The sequence below is a fragment of the Podarcis filfolensis genome, assembly GCF_964270895.1.
Source record: "Podarcis filfolensis genome assembly, chromosome: 4".
NCBI classification, from domain to species: domain Eukaryota; kingdom Metazoa; phylum Chordata; class Lepidosauria; order Squamata; family Lacertidae; genus Podarcis; species Podarcis filfolensis.
Genome location: NC_139607.1, coordinates 72,220,263 through 72,234,584, shown reverse-complemented (window position 1 = coordinate 72,234,584; position 14,322 = coordinate 72,220,263). Strand labels below are relative to the sequence as shown.

The window sequence follows — 14,322 nt, the reverse complement described above, 5'->3', positions numbered from 1 at the left end:
TTGCACAATTTCAAGCTGATTTGGAACTCTTGGGTAGGGTTGGGGAAGAGATTTGATTCAGATCGCATTTAACGGTGAGCCTACCTAATTCACACTTGCTAAAACAATATGCATATCTGTAGCACAGTAATCCTTTGAAAGCTGCACGTCTCTGAATTCTGCAGTGCAGTTCTCCAACCAAGTAATTTGCACAAAAATGCACATACTAGGTAAAATGTGCATTAAAATGTGTCATACAAAACACATCAGAGAAATCTGCTTGCAAAAATATGTGTATTGGGTGAGATTTCCATCAAATGCTGATGTATTTTCATGTGGAGTCAGAAAAAGTCACAAAACGATGTGGAGAGCTAAATTTAAGAGAAACTGAAATTGACGGATTCACCCATCTCTCCTCTTGAGCAACAACCTAGACTTTGAGCCATAAGCAAAGTGATGGAAATGCACTGGAAAGTGTGAAATAACACTGGCTTTATTTGATGCCATATAACCTCACCACAATAAATAGCTGGCATCATCTAACCTCCCTGCAAACTTGTGGAAAGAAAGTGGGATGAATTATCAATAAATAGGTTGCCTGGAAGTGCTCCCATTGATCAGCAGATGTGCTGCTGCTTATCAGATAGAGGTGCTTTGCATTTGGCCACCCTCAAGTTTTAATTTCAAGAGGTGGTGCTTTTCTCATCCCTGCATTACAAGCTGCACTTGTCAAAATTCTCCCTACCACACAACCATTAAAAGTTTAAGGGGCCCCATCCTCTCTGGCATTTGGTTACCCTGCTACCAACCACATCATACAAGCATGGCAAATTTGAGTGTGGGTGGTTTTGTAGTTCTGACAGTTGCTCCATTAATACTTTCACTTATGTTGCTAAGACTGTGGTCATCAAACTACTTAACTCCAGTGACCTCTTTGGGACTATTTAAACTAAAGTGGTTTGAAGATTGCAGCTTAAATCACTTTTCCTACAGATCAGTGGTCAAACTAGTTTTCCACATTTATTTAGGTGTTTAACCTTTTCATGTATTTAGCTGCAAGCTCAAAAGAAAGAAAGAAAAAGGGATTTGGACATGCACTTCACTTGCATGGCCTACAGTACAGTAAATTACATTTTATTTTCTAAGTAAGCCTTCAGAACAACGATATCTGTGCCTGGTAAAGGTCTCACATTCAGTAGTACACATCAAGTGGTTTGTAAGAACCCTGTATGCATTTTCTGTTTTGTACTTGTGACTCAAAATCAGCAGAGAGAAATGAGCAGTTTCTCTGAGGAGACTTCTCTCTCCTTTCTCCCCCACATTCAATGACATTCGCTCTCTTTCTGGCCCCAGGGCATTCTGTTGCTGTTGGCACTGCGTGGCCTTCTTCTCGGTCCAATTATTCAGTCAAATCTGCCAGATGTTCCAGGGCCAACTGGCTCTCTGAAGCAGAGAGAGAGAGAGAGAGACTCCTTCAGCGTAAGTTGGCAGACGTTATTGTGTTTCCAAACACTGGGAGAGAGAAAATTCTGGCTTTGCAAACTAACTTTAGCTGCCACTATAATGGATACTTTGCCAAGCAAACATAAAAATAACATTTTTTGTCCTTTCACAGATATGGTACACAGAATGGGCAAGGTGAGGAAAACAAAGCACAAGGGACTCGAAGGGATTGGGTTTCTTTTCAAACTGCTGCTATATTCTCAGCGGACTCTGCTTTGAGCCATCTTGCAAATTTTCCCTTGGCACTATGCTTATTTTCATTAACCAGTTCCAACCAGTACATTTGGAAACCGGCATAAATTGCTTTTCTCTCAATAGAAGATTACATTCCAGACTACCTGTTTCTGCTTGTCTGTCTCCTCTGACATTGTGCTTATGTGTGTGTGGCTCAATGCATGGATATTGCTGCAAGCTCCCCAAGCTGAAGGAAGTCCAGGACCACTTTGCAGGGTCAACGTATTTGTGGATGGGTGAACACTGGAGAATTGCAGTGTCTTTTGTAGTATAGATTGGGCAGGCAGCAAACAAGCAAGCACACATGGGCAGTGCTTTCCCCAAAGCTGCATCAGTTCTGAACCAACGCAAGAATCTCGGAGAGCTTGCTTCTCCCTCTCCAATCAGCCCCCACAAACCAAATCCCCGCCAGACTGGTTTTAACCCCCCTCTAAAAAGTTGAAGCAGGAGAGACTAGCCATTGCTCAGTTCCTTATAATTCACTATATAGTGTCAGAGTATAGGAAAGCCATTTTGTATAACAAAACGTTTGGTTGTGACTGAAATGTGGCAAAGGCACTGAAACAGGGTTCAAAAGATAAAGATTAAATTATTAGCTCTGGCATTATAACTTGCCTGTTTCACGCAAGTCACCTGTTCTCATCAGAATATGTCCGTTTCCTATTTTCCCACTTGTCATTCTACTTCAAAACATTGTAGTCTTGGAACAAATGTCTCCACACTGATGTCTACTAAGGGTGACTAAGGAGATCAGGGTTAGAAAGTAACTGGCTATCAATGCTGAGTGAATAAGAAGTTGGCTTCCATCACTTGGCAGGATTGTAGTCAGAGGGTGGCTCGGTTGAAGACATGCACCATATAAGTGTGCAGCAGCCAACTAGCCAGCAACACCAAGCACAGGTGTGAGCCACAATGACACTGCTATGCATTGAGCGCTGCTGTCTAATTATGTGGTTGCACAGTACTGATCACAATTAGTATCTACGTAACAGATGTAACAAGACCTTCAATCTCAGATGAGGCTGAAATAACAATGCTTTTTTATTTTTTTAAAAAAAGCCCAAACGATTAAAGACACACTCAAAATCATATGTATAGTATTGAAAAGATTTTAAGTAATCTGCTTTAGTCTCCAACACTAAATTTAGTTTTGCTGGACTAGGCAACAGCCTTTAATTAATACTCACTGTATTAAAACGAAAAGGACACTAAAAGGTATGTATCTGGAAGGCTTTCCTGGGTTGCAAGTTTAGTTTCACTTTCCACTTTCACTGCTTGCTTCTGTTTGTAAGGTGTACAGTAGATCACATCTTACATTCAGTTGCAAGGGTTCATCATATACATGAAAATTGCATATAGATGTCATGGATTGATTGCACAGAAATGGTGGGAGGAGCCAGCTGGGGAACCACCAAGAAAAGGCGGCTCAGGCTCAGGGCCCATGGAGTGGTGGCAGGACAATGAGGAGGGAGAATATTGGGGGGGGGGGTGTTGGAAAGTGAAGAGGTAACAGGGTTTAGTGAGCAGGTAGAGGCTGTGGCAGAGAGCAGTCCAGAGGCAGAGGCTGAAGCTAAAGGAGGGGAGGAGGGATGCCAAGAGGCAAAGAAGAGTCAGGCTGGCGAAGAGTCATGGGTGTCTCCCCCTCCTGCTGCAGCAAGCTCCCCTCCCCTATCTCCCAGAACCAGAAGAGGCATGAAAAGAGGGGAGGAGAGGTTGGCTTTTTACAGACAGAGTTTCCGATTGCTTGAAAAGAAGGGAACTTTGACAGCTGTGAGGAGGTGGGGACTTTCAGTCTCAGTGACTGGTCTATGAGGCAACACCTCCCAGGGATGAGTTACTGTGCTCATTAGACCTGGCACTCCAAGTCTGTGCAGATCATGTTCTTGCTAATAGTTAACACCAACTTGCACCGTGTGATTTACTGCCAGCATTCCTATCAATAACAAAAACCTTGGGAGCTGCCCTTGCGGCTAGCGGGTGAAGGGGAGTAAGAGAGAACCCCTTATACTTCCAGAACCACAAGCATAAACTCTGGGAGGCTAGGGATGCTCATGCAAGATCTCGTGGGAGCTTGGATGGCCCCATTAGATCTCATACAAGCACCCCAGAACTGACATGTGGAGTAGGCCGTTCCCTTCAAGCAAGTCAGAGAGCTTTAAAGCTCTTTATGCGCCGGGTAACCCCAAGTCGACCTGGTGCAAAAAAGAGTTTTTAAGCTCTCTACCTTGCTTGGATTTAACTTGTACAATTTCAACCAGCCATGTATGGTTGAAATCATGCAATCCTACTATAATGGCTGATCATTTTAAGTAAAAGAAACCTGTGGAAACCTTACAGCCATGTCTGTCTTCCTTGGAATAAAATGAAGAATCTACTCTGCAACAGCTTCCCCACACTACCTAAGTGCTGTAGAGAGTTTGGGCCACATAAAAGGAGATAATGATAGTTAGGATCTAGGTACAGTGTTTTCTACAGATACAGTATTAATCAAGGTTCATTACAAGTGCTGATGGGGAAGTAAATACTGTAGTCTGCTAAAGCAAGATGAGAGCCCTCAAGCAAGTAGGTCAGGCATAGGCAAACTCGGCCCACCAGATGTTTTGGGACTACAGCTCCCATCATCCCTGACCACTGGTCCTGTTAGCTAGGGATGATGAGAGTTGTAGTCCCAAAACATCTGGCAGGCCAAGTTTGCCTATGCCTGAAGTAGGTCATTCTGCAATACAAAGGAAAAGGCACAAACCATTCTGAGCTGGAGGATAATCGCTTCCTAATGCCCACAGGCCACATTATTACATCAAATATGATTATCCAGTTTTTAGCCATTAAAACAGTGATAGGTCCTCCAAACAACAGTGGACTACAACTCCCAGTTGGGGGTGATAACATTTTGACTTGGTAGGACTGCAGTTTCTAACCATGCTGCTTTCATCACATTAGGACTTGGACTATTATTAGATATGTGCAGAGTACCATTGACACCTCACAAAACCCCCCAATTATTTTCTTCACATCTATGGACAGTGGAAGAGCTTCTGTGTAAGAGGGCCCAAGTATAATTCTCAGACAAGATTGACTCCATACCTCTTATTTAGAAATTAAGCCATTCCACATGACATAAGCTTTTGAATTCATGTATTGTTTACACATCTGTTGCAAAAAAACCCTAAATAAACATACAAAACTTTTGAAATGTGAGGAAACTTTGCTTCTAGTTGCAGACAGTTTTCCTCCAACCAAAACTCAATTTAACGTTTTATTATCCAAAACACTTCTCTCCCTCTCTCCCTCAAGGTCACACAAAAACCACTAAACTAAACAGAAAAAGCTCTTCGAAGTAGGAAACCTGTGAAAAAAGCTGGCCTTTAGGGAAAAGCTCTGGGCATGTTCACAACCAATGTATGATTCTGATATACTCCAAGGCTATCATATGAGTTTATTCTTGAAGCGGTCCTGACTCCTTTCATATCTGCTGTCCTGGCTGTGCTGGATAGCCCTCATAACAACAGCTGGAGTGGGAGCCCTCTTTGTAGGGCTGAAATTCAGGCAGTCCAATCAGTCACATGGTTTTTCAGTTTAAGAGACACAGGGGAGGGACCTCTTTGCCATTTTGGATTAGGATTGGCTGAATGGTGCAGAAATCTCACTAGCCAGAGCATAGGAGATTGACAGAAATGCCTCTGTAAATTCAAGGAAGTATAAAATGGAGGGGGGGAGGGGAGGGAAGAGTGTGGTTTTGAGATCTGAAGGAGGAAGATTTTTTAAACTGCTTGGCATTTTCAGCAGGAGAGCAGAGCCCCAGTAGCCCCACCTCCACTGACAACTCCTATTATCTCTGAGCATGCTGGTCACGGCTGATGGAAGAGTCTGATAGCATGTGGAGAGCCACAGGTTACCCACCTCAGTATCAAAATAAGATCACCCACATATTCTGGTGTAGATAAAGTGCCAGTTGGTGATGTCCAACTAGTGCAAAGAGTTTTAACTGTACAATGGAACTTCCCTTCTCCCTATGCATCATCTAGCACCCCCTAAATTGTTCCGGATTTCCCTGCAACCCTTCAGAGCAGATTTATGGGGAGCGCACCAGGTGCATAGAGAGAGGAGAGACTGAGGAAGTTCTTTTGCACAGCTAAAACTCCTTGTGCTATTGGAACTCTTTGGTTGGATACCACCCTGGGTTTCCATGTCTCATGCTCAGGTACCACTGAGTCTATGGAAACAAGACCCTTTGCTTCCACTGGTACAAGGTAGTGGTTAGCACCTAGTGGTCGTTTAGACTATCCTATCCAGCACATAGTCATTTCCAGTGGACAGGACCAGAGACTGGAAGTGCAATCCTATACATATCTACTCAGAGGCTGGACCCCTTAAGTTCATTATGACTTACTGCCAGGTAAATGTGTAGGATTGTGGCTTGAGCCTACTGCTTAATCCAGCAATGTCAAAGAGACCATTCTGTCCCTGAGAATCAGCTAAGCTCCCTTCTCATTTTATGCAGCATTTGGCCAGAATAAATGTACTGTGCTGATTTTGGAAGTGAAAAATCAGCATTCAAAACTCTTGCCTACGAAGCTCACAGGGTGGTTTTGGGCAAATCACAGTAAAAACATACTGTGGCCCAAGGCCTAATTTCAGGTGGAGGGCAAGAGAACAGGGAGAGAACAGGCAGTGCTTCCTCCACGTTAAAAAACAAAACAGAACAAACCTCATTACAAATGGAGAGCTAACATCAGGGAGAGTGGTTCTAGTGTAGAATATTACATGTTGTGCTAGCTTTCTGACTGCATGGAGATTTTAATTCACAAGTGCATTAAAAAAAATGACCCTCCACACTGCTATCTGAAAGGGTACGGTCCACTTATCACCTCCTCACGCTTACTACCTCATCTCACTGCATGTGTAGACAAGGCAGACTAGAGGCAAAACCACACCCAACGGAATGGGAGCTGCGAATGTACTGCAGGGAGCACAATAGTTGCCCTGTGTCATATTTTAGAGCTGATTTGCAGCACACTTGCCAAAAGAGGCTGGGCACCACCAATTTATTATTATGTGCATGTTTAGACTGTGCTGTTCTTGCAAACTAGCTAGCTGTGGGCAAGATTCCACACAGGCATATATGATATGATAAGCTTTTCTTCGCGCCTTTCAGCTTCTTTCCCCTTCTTCAAAGTGTCTGTCAGTTTGCCCCTTTCTACCTCTTTAAAAGTAACAGCAAATGGAATTATTCCCCTCCCCCAAGCACAAACTTGCAATGCCAAAAATTTCCTCACCACCAACAACTAGATGCTTTTTGTTTCTGTTTGCTTTACTTCCCGGTATTATTTAAAACCGTCTTGCTTTGGTTTAATCAAATTAAACTTGGAACACCTTCCTACAAGACAACGCACAGCCTGTTTAACAATCTGGTTAAAGGGGCCTTCTTGCCAACAGAATATTTCTTCAAGAGCAGGTGGTGTAAATGACAAAATGGCATAACATAACTCGATCTGTTAACAACCATTGCTTTTCCTTTTTGTGAGGGAGAACAACATGAGCTTTGCAAGATCCATGTTTGGTGCTGAAAGCTTCTGCTCTTAATTTATTTAAAAGAAACGAAACCTTTGAAAATCTCAGAGAAAACAATTTCACTGTCCTTTCATCAGTACTCTCTCTCTCTCTCTGTGTGTGTGTGTGTGTGTGTGTGTGTGTTGAGGCTGAGGGGTGGGGTGGGGGTGTAAGAGAAACTTTGGAAAGGGCCAAATTAAAAAGGAAAGTGTTCTCTCCGTCCCATTTTCTCCAGGTTTCTTATCATTTGCTTCCTTCCGGGAAGCACACCACAAAGCTGTCCCCGCTCCAGAGTTGTAAAATAACAGGTTTTCTGTTATTGCCAAACTGCAGTGGTCTGGAGTCCTGTGAAGCGCACAGGGCAGCCTAATTAGGCCCATCCTTAATGAGCAGCCCTGAGTCCAGTAGACTTTTTAAAAAGAAAGTGTGGGTGGGGGAGAAAACCTGGCTCAGTGTGCGTAAAACAGATATTGGAACACACGTCCCTCTCAACCCTTTTCCATCCTACTCATAAACCTACCACAGCTTTGGAGCCATGTCAGGAGGGCTGCCAGAGCAACGTTTCAAAACAAAAGACCATTGAAGAACTGCAGAGTTTATTTTACGGAGCTGTTGTGTAGCGCTGAAATGAAGGTCTTTTATGGAATATCTGGTCACCCCTAGAGCCAAGCACTTCTTTTTATTTCATTGTTCTTGTTTGCTGCTGCTGCTGCTGCTGCTATTTAATATTTGAATTTGCACTATGGGAAAGTGCACGTTGGGGTTTCCGTTGATGTTATTGTGCGAGAATGTGTATTTGCATGTGTTTGTGATGAACTTGCCTCCATATAATTGCTCTTTTAGCACTTGTGCGCGCCTGCGTAGGCATGTGTTTTTGTCTTTGACAAGAAATTCTGCCAAAACTTCACGTCAATGAACGTGGAGGCAGCGTTGCAAAGGTGACCAGATCAAAACCAGCCTACTTGTGTGCCTTTACTAGCAGGCTGATCTCCAGAAGTCAGCATGTAAAGCTTTTCACGGCATGGCAATAAACATCACCTCCTGCTAATGTCTGGAGAGCAACCTGGTCATGCAGTGCAATATACCAAAAGGCTCTCAAAGTCTTGTTAACCCTGCTCCTATGAGGCTTACTGGCTCTATGAGAAGATATGAAGGCACTCCCTTACTCATCAGTTCATCTCCATGCTGGGGAAATGGCAGAGGTTGAACTTAAAGGGACATGCCTTCCTACTAATCTAGACTGGAGTTTGCCCTACTGCAAAACAACAATACTAAATGGTTCCTGTAAGTCAGTACCTCTGTTAATGTATCCAGGTGGGGCAAGCCAAACCCTTGCTGGACAGCAGTGTAACATGGTGGAGCAGACCCATCTCTCATGCCTGAGTGGAAAGTGGGGGGTAAATCTCTATGCCAGTGTTTAGGCCCAGATCAGGATTCTTGCCATCCATTCATGGCAGTGGGATTGGCTTGGGATCCATATGATCCCCGGCTAGATCATCTCCTCCCCATTTTGGAACTTTCTATGAGCTACTGTCAGTGGAAACCCCACCAGCAGTACCTCTGCCTGTTGGCACATTTAACAAATGGTATGGGAAACTCTGTGGAGGCCTGCAGAAGCCAGTAGGGCTAAATGGATGCTAGGAAGAAATTCTATTCAGTTTGTAGTTATAACCTAATTTGAATTTTCTGAAATGATACATTGGCTCCTCAGTGAGCCAGGAAGCAAAGTGGGGAGGTAAAGAAACTTGATTAACTTGGGCCTAGATACACCAGATTATGGAGGTAGCTATGACCGTTTCTGTCTTGTGAGAGCGAAGGCACCTCTTGTTTCAGATTTAATCCAAATAATGTTTCTTGTTACCCTAATCTCAAGGCTAGACTTCTGTAATGCATCCTTCTGATTTCTGTGAAGAAGTAGACCACGGCCAAGGTTCTGTGGTGAATCTGGTGTTGTTATTGCCACAGCTTTTGTTGGGGCCTACAATACACTGACTTCTTGTTCACTCCCAGACCCAGCACAGGCTCTCTTTACCAACTTCCAGTACTGCCATTATTCAAATTTTGCACTTCTCCCAAATATGCAATGTAGTTCTCCAGCCAAACAATATGCATTAAAAATGCATATATTAGGGGAAAGTGTGCACAAAAATGAATAATTATTAGAAATAGCATACAATATGCAAAATAACATACAAAATGGGAACTCGCTTTGCAAAAATGTATATATGATGGGAAATTCACACTAAAATGCTGGTGTGAATTCCACTGATGTGGAAATGTGATGAATGGAAGAATGAGAAACTGAGAAATTGGAGATATCCCTTCTCTGCCCAGTCTAGTCCAGTCCAATTCATTCTTCCCCTCCCCCAGCTCAATACAAAGCAAGTTTGGATTGTAAACTCAGTTAGTAACCCAGAGCATGACCAGTTTGGTTGCACTGGGCACGGAGCCTCGGGAGCACTGCAGAGGTGCCACAACTATGATGTAGAATGGAAGGTGAGAGGCAGTGAAGGGAAATGAAGAAGAGAGTTGGCAACTTAAACAACAGACTTCTTTTTAAGTTTCTAAACATAGGAAATGCTAACTACGGTACATTGCATGCTGCCTTGGTTCTAAGGCCTGCACTGAGAGACACCATCCAGATCTTGAAGAAGGAAGAGGAACTAACGTTTGTGCAGGTTCATTTAAAGCTATACACTAGCTGTTACCAATCTGGTGCCCTTCTGATATTTGGACGACAACAACTCCTATCATCTCCAGCCAGTGTGTGATGATGCATATACACGCGGTGGCCATTTTGGGTGGGTCCAATTGATGCATGATCGCCGATGCAAATGTCCTTTTGGACCCAGAAGACAGCAGAATGGGGGCGGAATGGGGCACACTCTCTGCTGATGTGCGCAGTGGCCAAGAACATGCCTGTGTGAAATGGTCTCCGCCTGTACATACACCAAGAACACATGGCAGGATCCTGGCCATACATCATGGCAGCAGGCCCTGCTCCCAACTTGCACATGTCCATTAGGGGAATAGAAGATCTCTCTTCCCCCACTCTCTCATATGAAATTGGGAAGCGGGGGATGCAAACAAGTGCAGTGCAGAGGTTGGTCCAACAACATCTGGAAGGTTACCAATTCCACACACCTGCCTTAACGTCAGAATTCCAAATAATAGCTCTCAATGGCAGTGAACTTTAAACAGCAGGACTGGGGAATCTTTGGTCCTTCATATGTTTTGTTGGACTTCAATTCCCATCAGCCCCAGCCAGCACAGGTTATGGTTAGGAATTATGGGAGTTGTAGTCCAGTAACAACTGGTGAGCCAAAGCTTCCCCTGCCCTGCTCTACAGGGGATTAAATTTTGTGAGCAGAAATAAGGTCAATGTAATGATGCATATTGAGTACCAAAGAGAATGACATATGAAAAAAAATCATTTCCATCCTTAAGTGGTGGTGGCCTAAATCTTTTGATACTAATACACTGTCAGAAGCCCTTATTGAGCTAAGTTGGCCTCAACTTGGCTTGGATATAAATGAAGTAAATATTAAGTAAATATAATTAATTAATAAAATAAACTCCAGGCTGGTCAACAAAATATCAATACAAACTAATTCACACACAACATATAAATATGACCAATAAATAATGTTTTTTCTACCCCTTCCTTCTTCTGCCTAGAGTGAATACTCCCTCTTTTTCTGATTAGTGTTAACCATGGTTTAGAATTAGACATGCAGTGATGCCATGTTTAATGCCTAGCGGTCTCATAACTATGGTTTGAAAACCTCTTTTTTGCATAAATCCTTCAAAACTTTGTATGGTAAAAGTACTTATGAAACTACCCTGAGGCCTCCCTATTCATAGATCAAAGGAGCAGATAGATTTCTTTTTAAAAAAAACCTTGTATCTTTCTAGTATCTATTAAGATGGGTTTCTGTCCACTTCTCTCTTTTTTGAATCATGCATCCATACTAACGCTAGATGTCAATGACTTATGGCTGCTGCTGACCTTGGCTTGACTTTGAAACAGTAACGCAGATGTGAAAGTGCCAAATGAAAGTGGCTCTTTAATGACATGAGACTAGCTCAAACTCTGAACACTGGGTCTCGGCATTTCTATTTGTTTTCTTACTTGAGAAGCTCAAGGCTTTAAAGCTAACCCTTGAAAGCAATGCATTTCTAATCACATAAAAGTGTCTATGAGCTGAAGAGGCAATAGGCACTTTAATCTTTGCATATCCCTTTCTTTCTTCAAGTATCTCTCCCCGCACCCCACTCACTCGCACAACTAACTTACCTCCCTCCACCTTCTATACTATAGTATAATACAAGAGAGTGCGGGGGGGGGGGGAGAGAGAGAGACAAGGAGGACTGCCTACCCGCCCCCATGCTGAGCCCAAGGAGACTTTGTGAGAAAGCTCCTCTCCATCTGCAGTCCAGCCCGGTGGGAGTCAATTAATTCTGAATAACCTAAACCGACAGAGGTATTTGCATTCACAACCTGACTGATGACCGTATAAAATTGATTTATGAATTGAAGTGCTTCCCCACCCCTTATCCTCGATTCAGGCCATAATTGATTATATGTGCTGCAGCGAAATTAAAGAAAAGGGGGGGAAATTAAATGAAAAGAAAAAAGGGAGGCCCCACAGGCACTGCTCTATATTCTCAAGGTTTCCCGGGATTAGCTGTTCCCATTCATCACTTATCATTTTTTATTTTAAAACTTGCTTCCCATCCCCAGCTCTGCAGGCCATCCTTTGCTTTGGCAGTTGTTCTTCCCACTTTAAGGTGCTGCTTGGTGCAAAACAGAAAGAAGAACTAAAGGGCAGGTATAATAGAACTATCACGAGGTGTGGAATTTGGCTGGCTCATGGAATAGGAAGAGTACTAAATATTATATGCTTAGAATGTGCCATGTGTGTGAATTTAGCAGGAAATATCCTCTATTCCTTTTACAAAAAAGTCCTACAGATCCAGCATTTATTGTTTATTGTGCCAGGGGCTGTGGGGATATGACATAGACCTAGCTCAGAGGACTACTTTTAAATTGCTGCCAAGTTAGAGAAGCAGATGCTGTATTTACATAGTAGTTGGATACTTCGTGTCAAGAAATTGTCTTTACTGGTATGGCTTCCTTGCCGCAACTTATTCTGCATGTCTGTCACTCTTGTTGTTGTTTAGGAGAAGCTATCATTAACTGTACTGCAACAGAATTGTACTTTTTTGCCACACTGAAGCAGCAAATTGCAGTAACTCATGCTGTCTATCCTCAGGCATGCATAGGAGCCAACTCCTAGGGGTTGAGGTCCCTCTGCCCCCCCCAATAAAATATTTAAGAGAGCTACTCCCCCCCCCCCCGAGTTAATGGGCATTGCCATTCAAATGGGGTGTGTGTTCTGCATCTTGTGATCGATTAGGCAGGGCCCCCCATATTTTAATCAAGTTGGAACCCCTGCAGGCATGCAAAGTTTGGACACCACATACACACCTGCAAACCAAAATAAAAATAGTATGCAATCACCTTTTATTCCAGAATGGAAGATGTAATGACAGCACAGGTCTGGTGAAGCAGGATGCCACAAAGGAACACAAATTTTACCAGCATATAGTGATCATAATGGTCAAGCTGGGGGTTAACGCAATATATATGTTACCACACTTTCGTAGAAACATTCCAAAAGAGTGCACCTTGAATGACACACATGCACACACAGTAGCCTAGCTCAGCCTATTCCTGACATGGAATGCCTTACCAGTCATCATATTGCAAGGTGAATATATATTGATGTGCAGCTGAAAATAATAATATGCAGGTGTGCAAATAAAGCAGTGTTCCAGATGTCATTGGACTCCAACTCCCATCATCCTTGACTACTGCCCATGCTGGCCAGGGCTGCTGGGAGTTGTAGTCCAGCAACATCAGAAGGCCCACAAGTTTCCCACCAGTGAAATAAAGTACCGTATTTTTCACCCTATAGGACGCACTTTTTCCCCTCCAGAAATGAAGGGGAAATGTGTGTGCGTCCTATGGGGCGAATGCAGGCTTTCGCTGAAGCCTGGAGAGTGAGGGGGGTCGGTGTGCACCAACCCCTCTCGCTCTCCAGGCTTCAGGAAACTATCTGCTAGCCTTGGGGAGAGCTGTGCGAAGTCGCCTGCACCCAGAAGCTATCCGCTAGCCATGGGAGAGCTGCGCCAAGTCGCCTGCACCCAGAAGCTTGGGGCGCGCTGAGCTCAGCATACCCCAGGCTTCAGGCTTCGCGCAGCTCTCCGCTAGCCGTGGGAGAGCTGCGCGAAGTCGCGCAGCTCTCCCACGGCTTGCGGATAGCAGCCTGTTCTGGGGGCTGGGGTCGGGGGAAGCTCGGGCTTCCCCCGCCCCAGCCCCCCACCTGGGGGGGAAATAAAAAAAAATTTCTTTATTTCCCCCCCAAAAAACTAGGTGCGCCCTATGGGTCGGTGCGCCCTATGGGGCGAAAAATACAGTATGCAATTTGCTGTTCATCTATTCCTACATCCTGTGATTACACACTAAAGTAGAATGGAAATATATGAAGTTTGCCAATTACTTATTATTTTGCAACAATAGAAATGCCAGGTTTCGTACTCCCCTTTCCCAGGTGATTGGAAGAAGAACTAGGAAATTATATGGCACCCACAGACTGGATATGGTACAATAAACAGGAGTGAGACATAGTAGATTATAACAAAAGCAGAAATACAATTATATGATGGGAAGGCTATGGAATTAAGAAGCATTGGAAACAAATTCATGATATTATTACAGAGATAACAGGTTGTAATCTTCAGACAGACCCAATTGCAATGCTTTTAGGACATATGAAACATCAGATTAAGAGAGAGGGGATTGTTTTAGTATTACTCATAGCTGCCTGTATTATGTTTGCAAATATTTGGAAAAGTACTGTATTTCTCCGTGTATAAGACAATTTTTTAATGATAAAATGTTAAAAATGGGGGTCATCTTATACACGGATAGTGCAGAGGGGGGACGGGTGATTGGTGGCAGCTGCGAGCAGGAGATGGTCAGTGGCGATT

The 14,322-nt window shown here is 43.6% G+C and overlaps 1 long non-coding RNA gene across 1 annotated transcript in view; it reads right to left on the bottom strand.

Annotated features, from left to right (window-relative positions):
• Positions 1-412: 412 nt before the first annotated feature.
• LOC310761702 overlaps positions 413-14,322 on the bottom strand; it is a 37,558-nt gene continuing 23,648 nt past the window's right edge. Inside the window, exon 3 of the long non-coding RNA XR_014547675.1 lies at positions 413-1,422. This is a non-coding gene — a long non-coding RNA (uncharacterized lncRNA). The remainder of the gene's footprint in view (positions 1,423-14,322) is intronic.